The sequence below is a fragment of the Arachis ipaensis genome, chromosome B4 (genome assembly GCF_059453495.1).
Source record: "Arachis ipaensis isolate K30076 ecotype BB chromosome B4, ASM5945349v1, whole genome shotgun sequence".
Taxonomy (NCBI): Eukaryota; Viridiplantae; Streptophyta; class Magnoliopsida; order Fabales; family Fabaceae; genus Arachis; species Arachis ipaensis.
Window position 1 is genome coordinate 213,894 of NC_142439.1, and position 6,595 is coordinate 220,488.

Here is a 6,595-nt window from a genome sequence, read left to right on the forward strand (position 1 = left end):
TTTTTCATATGTGTGACAGTGTGAGTTTCATATGCAAAATATGGCCCAATGTCTTTTTCTTGAGCTTCATTATGAATCTTTATAATAATCATTCAAATTTTTTTATACAAAAAATTACGAGCATATTATATTGGCATATAGTTTATATCATATCAGTTTAAGTAATTGAATATTTTCTGATTCATCCATTATAATTCATTATCAGCCGCCTAATAAATCGGTATTAGTACAATAAATTTTATAAGACGTGATTATTTTTACTATAGGTAAGTCACGAAAATAAAAGAAAAACGGGTCTGAACATTATGTTGACTTATCATAAAATAAGGAGAAACAATAATCACGTTAGGAGAAAAATATTTTATATAACAAATAACCTAAGAAAGAAAGAGGTGTATTATTCATTCTAAATACACAATATATCATTTTTTATTTTTATTTACTTAAATGTCGAAATGTTTTTACAAGTATCTATTATTACCAATTTTTTTAGAGTCTGACGTATATCTAACCCATTTCAAACGAAATCAATCCTACAGAAGACGAGCTATACACCTTAGAAGGCTCACCACATCAGAACACTTTCTTTAACAACTTTTAAATTTGGGTCTCGATGTCCAATTGTAACAAGTTTCATATTTTAGGTCAACATTTTGCTAGGTCGGATCATTATCATGTGTTATATATCATTTATATGATTTTTTTTAACCAAGTCAAATTCTACTTTACTTTATTATTTCATAGTATTTAGAATCTAAATTAATCGCTTAAATCTCGTATCAAATTAGAGAGTAAATCAACTCAATATTTATAAAAGGAAAAAGTATAGGTAAACAATGAAAATAATAAATAATATGAATAATGGATATATCGGATGTTCAATTTATTAGGTGTGCAGATGGTTATCCTAATATTAAGATTTAGATGGATAATTTGAGGTGTAGTGTATTTTTATTTTATTAGGCCAATTTTAGAGCACATTGTTCACATTATTCACAAAAATTATTATCTACCTAGTAAAATATATAGATACACAATAACAATGTTAAACAATGTAAACAATAAAATTAAAAAAATAAATTAATTCTAAATTTAATTAGTGACATAGATAATTAATATCTAATAAAGTAATAATAACTAAATTTAAGGTCCGTTATTCATGTTGTTCAAGAAAGTCATTGAATATCTAACATAACCTTTTAATTTTCATTCTTTGATCCTTGTTGAACATTAAGCCATTCAAATGCTACAAGAAGAGTTATGACTCGATTTTATTTGTCTTAATGCAATTATTCATTTTCAGCTCATAATAGACAATCTTAATAATGATAATTACGATCAACTTAACAATTACACATCATAACATCAATATAATTATTTCAACTCATTAAACTAATGATTTAATATTCTTTACCTTTTAACAAAGTACGAGTCTTAATGTCTTATGCTCTAACTTTACATATTTTATAGGAAAATTTTTAAGTGTACCGAAAATAGTGTTCCAGTTATTTTAATCGTTGATTTCAATTAATATATATTATATATATTTTTTATAATTTAAATCAACGGTTAAAACAACTGGAACACCGATATTTTCGGTACACTTAAAACTCTTCCTATCTTATAACTCACATATCATATACATATATACCATCTTATATTTTTAATAATTTTTTAACAGTTTTATTAATGATAATTTTTTGATTGATATTGGTATGATTGGAAGAGCATTCACTTAGTTGAATAGGTGGAGTAGTGATGAGTTGATACAGGAAAGACTGGACCGATTTCTGGTAGCAGTTGATTGGCAGCAACTCTATCCCAATGCATCGATTCTTAGATTGTCAGAATTAGGATCGGATCACTCCCCCCTTCTATTAAACTCTAATCCAAGAACTGAGAAATCTAAACGGCGATTCAAATTTCAAGAAAGATGGAGTTTCAATGATGAAATAAGACAGGTTATTAGAGAGGTTTGGTACGAACAGATTGATAGTTCGGCCATGTATATCCTAGCTCAAAAAATAAAGCATTGTCGGCATAAGATTGTCAGATGGCAGCAAGAACACATATCTAATTCGAAGGTGGACATTGATTTACTACAGTCTGAATTAGAGGAACTTCGTTTAGCAGGAATTCATGGAGGCGACATCATTTTAGAAATAGAGGACAAACTTGAGAAAGCATTGCAAAATGAGGAATCTTATTGGAAAGATAAGTCTAGAGTCAAATGGCTCAAATCCGTTGATCATAATACAGTTTTCTTCCATCAAAAATTTAAAAATTGAACCCGAAGAAATAAAATTTGGCAACTAACTAGCAATGATGGTGAAGTGGCTACTTCAAATGCTGGTATTGCTTCTGTGGCTGAATTTTATTTCAAGGACATCTTCTCCTCCACTTGTCATGAGAACTCTGAACCTCTGTTTACTGATTTTGAACTTAAGGCTACAGCTCACATGAACCGTAGGCTTCAAAGACCAACGACTATAGAAGAAGTGAAACGTGCAACATTTAGCATTCATCCTCAAAGTGCTCTAGGAGATGATGGTATGACAGTAAATTTTTTTCAAAACTTCTGGAACATACCTAGTGGTGATGTGTTTCGAGCAGTTAAGAGCTTCTTTTCAAGGGATAGAATTTTGAAGGGTTTTAGCCACACTCAGATCTGTCTTATTCCCAAGATTTCTGATTCTAAAGATATGACTTTGGTAAGACCAATAAGCCTATCCTCGATCTTTTACAAGATTATCTCTAAAGTAGTTGTACATAGACTTCAAAGTATGATGAATAGACTAATTAACCCTATGCAAAGTACTTTTATTAAATGCAAATTAATCTCTGATAATATCATAATTGCTCATGAGTGTATGCATTACTTGAAGAACAAAAAAAGAGGACTCGAAAATAAAATGGCGCTAAAATTATATATGAGTAAGACATATGATATGGTGGAATAGCACTTTCTTTGGTTTATATTGGAGAAGTTCAGTTTTGACTCCTGGTGGATCATGTGGATTCGAGAATTAGTGACAACTATTTCTTATTTTGTCATTGTGGAAGGACAACCCTATGATTTCTTCAAACCAAATAGAGGTATTCGACAAGGAGATTCTCTATCTCCCTATCTTTTTCTTTTCTGTGTAGAAGATCTCTCCTTCTTGCTACATAAGGCAGAACAAAACAGATTAATTCAGGGTCTTCAGATACATAGGCGACGTCCCAATGTCAACAACCTCCTCTTTGCTGATGATTCCATCTTATTCTGTAAGGCTAATCATGAAGCATATTCAAACATCCTGCATTTATTAAATTTTTATGAAAGCATCAATGGTCAAATGGTAAATCTTAATAAATCTGCTGTATTCTTTAGCCACAACACTCCCTCCACTACTCGTACACTACTGGCTAACTCTATGAATATCAATCATATTGGAGGACATGATAGATACCTTGGTTTGCCTTCTACAGTCTCTAAATCGAAAAGGTTCAAAAAAGAATCTAAGGGTGGAAGCGCAATCTTCTATCGTCAGGTGGTAGACAGGTATTGCTTAAAGCAGTGGGAGAAGCTATTCCTATTTATACATTGTCTAGCTTCAAGTTGTCTGATGGTTTAATTTCAGAAATTCACTCTCTACTTTCTCAGTTCTGGTGGGGACAATAAAGTTCTGAAAGGCGGATGGCTTGGATTAGCTGGGACACTATGACTCGCCCACGAAGAGAAAGAGGCCTTGGATTTAAAGATCTCAGAATCCAAAATCTGGCGCTTTTAGGCAAATAGTTTTGGCGACTCGTAACACAACCTACTTCCCTATTATCCAAAATCCTAAAAGGTAAATACTTTAGCAATGGTAATGCTATAAGTGCAAAAATTGGAGTCTTACCTTCTTGGAGATGGAGGAGCATACATGAAAGCTGAAAGATTGTTGAAAAAGGTCTTAATTGGGCTGTGGGTACTGGAGAGAATATCCGAACCTTTGAGGATCCTTGGCTGCATCCTCCGTATCCTTTAATGATTTCTGACAAAATTAAGCTATTTATCTAGAAAGCTCTCCATGGTCGGTTTCCGATGCTTCCCATATATATCGTCAATATGCCCCTGCTGTCATGAAGCAACAGAAATAATCACTCACTATTTGATCAATTGCTCTAGAATCAAAGAAGTATGGTCTCAGAATTATCTTCGTGACTGTCTTTCCCCTCAAAACCCTAACAACTTTTGGACATGGTGGACTGCATCAACAGAGATGCTTAATCCGTTGAAGAATGCTGACCGTAATCCTCAATTGCTTACCATCATTTGCTGGAACTGCTGGAAAGCTCACAACTAGTTAATTTTTGAAGGTTCTACTTCAATGTCGTCTGCCATTCTAGCAAGCTCTGTCAAGTTGTTCCGTGAAATCCAAAAAACTCCCAATTTAGATCGTCATCTCCATGAGGCAATCTCTTAGTTTCATTCAATTTGATTTATCATTCTTTCTTCTTTAAGATTTTTCTTTGTTTTTCGACCATGCACCGTTGGATGAATACTTTCAGTGTATTGTTTTGGAAAATTCCCACCTTTTATTATGCTGTCCTACTTTTGAACATATTTGTATTTCATTTTTCAATAATTAATCAAATATAACCTACTATCTTTAGAAAAAAAATCTTTTATTATTCTATATACGTATAATATTTGTTTACTCGAGTGTTGACATATTTTTATATGTCTTTATTTACTTTTAGTTTGACTTAATTACAACTACAAAAGAGCTTTCGACAAAAATTTCTTAAACCGACTTATAACTCAAAATTACCATTTTATGATAGATACATATTTTATGAAAAAACTTCGAATAACAAATACATTAATAAACTATATATGTAAAAAAAATATTTTGATATTAGAAGAATTCTTATTCTAATTTCCAAAAACGGTGTAAAGAATAATAATCTAAGTGAGGATGGCTCATCTCTCTTATGATCAATTCCTATGTCTTTTCAAATTTTTTATAAAATATTTATATGCACAAACAAATCATCATCATCTATTTAATTGTTACACTTATCACTTATCACTTGCCATTTATTTTTTATTTTTTGGTTTGAAATCATATATATTATGGACATGATTTTCTTAGGACTAGCTTCATTTTTTTTTTTATTACTTGATTCACAAGTCACCGCGAAACTCACTATAAACTTAAAAATATATGATAAAATAAAGGTGAAGAAATTTGTTTTAATTGTCATGTCAACTGGTCATTAAAGATTCCAAAATATTAGTTATGCCTCTATAACTAACATGTCATCAACATTTCAATAACAAAAATAAGTAAATTAAATTAACAAATAAAATTTGAAGAATGATTTTACAGGTTTACTTAATTTCTCATAATAAAGCAAAATGATGTTGCGTATTGTTGACAGCTATGTGGAAAACTCATTACCAACCTGACTATGAAACAACTTAATTAGAACTCCTATATATATATACCATAATTAATACTAGAATTGTTTAATTTCCAATTTCATTAATCGGGAAATTTGGTTGAGTTGAGCCATCCGACTCCTAATGGAGGAATGAGTATTAATCAGTGCCACTTTGAGTGTAAGAAAAGTCATTTGCAGAGCCATAAAAAATGAAAAGCCAATACATGAGATCTGTGTCCCTATAAAACCATCTAAGTAACCCACTGATTTTCTTAATCGCAATTATATAGCAACTTGATGGTCAACGACCCCACATGTAGTATCCAACTATCACGGATTTTAATTTACTGACAAATTTAAAGTTAACTGGAGTTTTTATTTTTAGTATTTTTTATTTTTTAAATATTGTAAATAAAAAGTCTAAGAGACAATATTTTTATTAAAATTTAGTCAGTATTTAAATATAAAAATATTTTAAATATTCTTTTGGCAATAAATATGTTAAATTTTAATTTTTTATATTAATTAATGCTAAATATTTTAAATTTTTATATTAATTTAAATTTAAAATTTTAACACAACTTCTTTATACTTAAAATAATTTTAGATTGAATATTTTTAACACAGCAAGAAAGGCATGCAGCTGTGCACCCTTAATCTCATTGACTCCAAGGCATAAGTGCCATGAAAAAGCACAAAATAGATTGTGATTTCTCAATCTTCATCAAAGGTTGTGTATTGTGTCATGGCTAATGTAACATGTGAGGGCCTATGGCTTCTTCACTTACTACACACATTTAGTGTTAATCATAATCTAAAGTCTTTTACTTTATTTTACATGATATAGTATGCTAATTATGTGAAGTATGAGTTAGTTAGATGAGCTAAAAAGAGTTAGTTAACTTAACAATTTTGATAATGTAGTTAGTTAGTATGTTACACTTGTCAAATTGTGATTAGTTTACTAGTATTAGTTAGTTATAGCTTATTGTATATATAAAAGTTTCTGTAACTAATTTCATTGAGATTCGTTATTAATCTTTGATAAGTTAACCCTTTACATTCATCCCTTTTCTCTACTTCTCAACTCAATTCTAGAAATTCACTCTTTTGCATTTTCACATAATGATCATTTCTCAAAATCATTTTCCAAGTTTTTGAGAATGAAAATTTTGGTTTT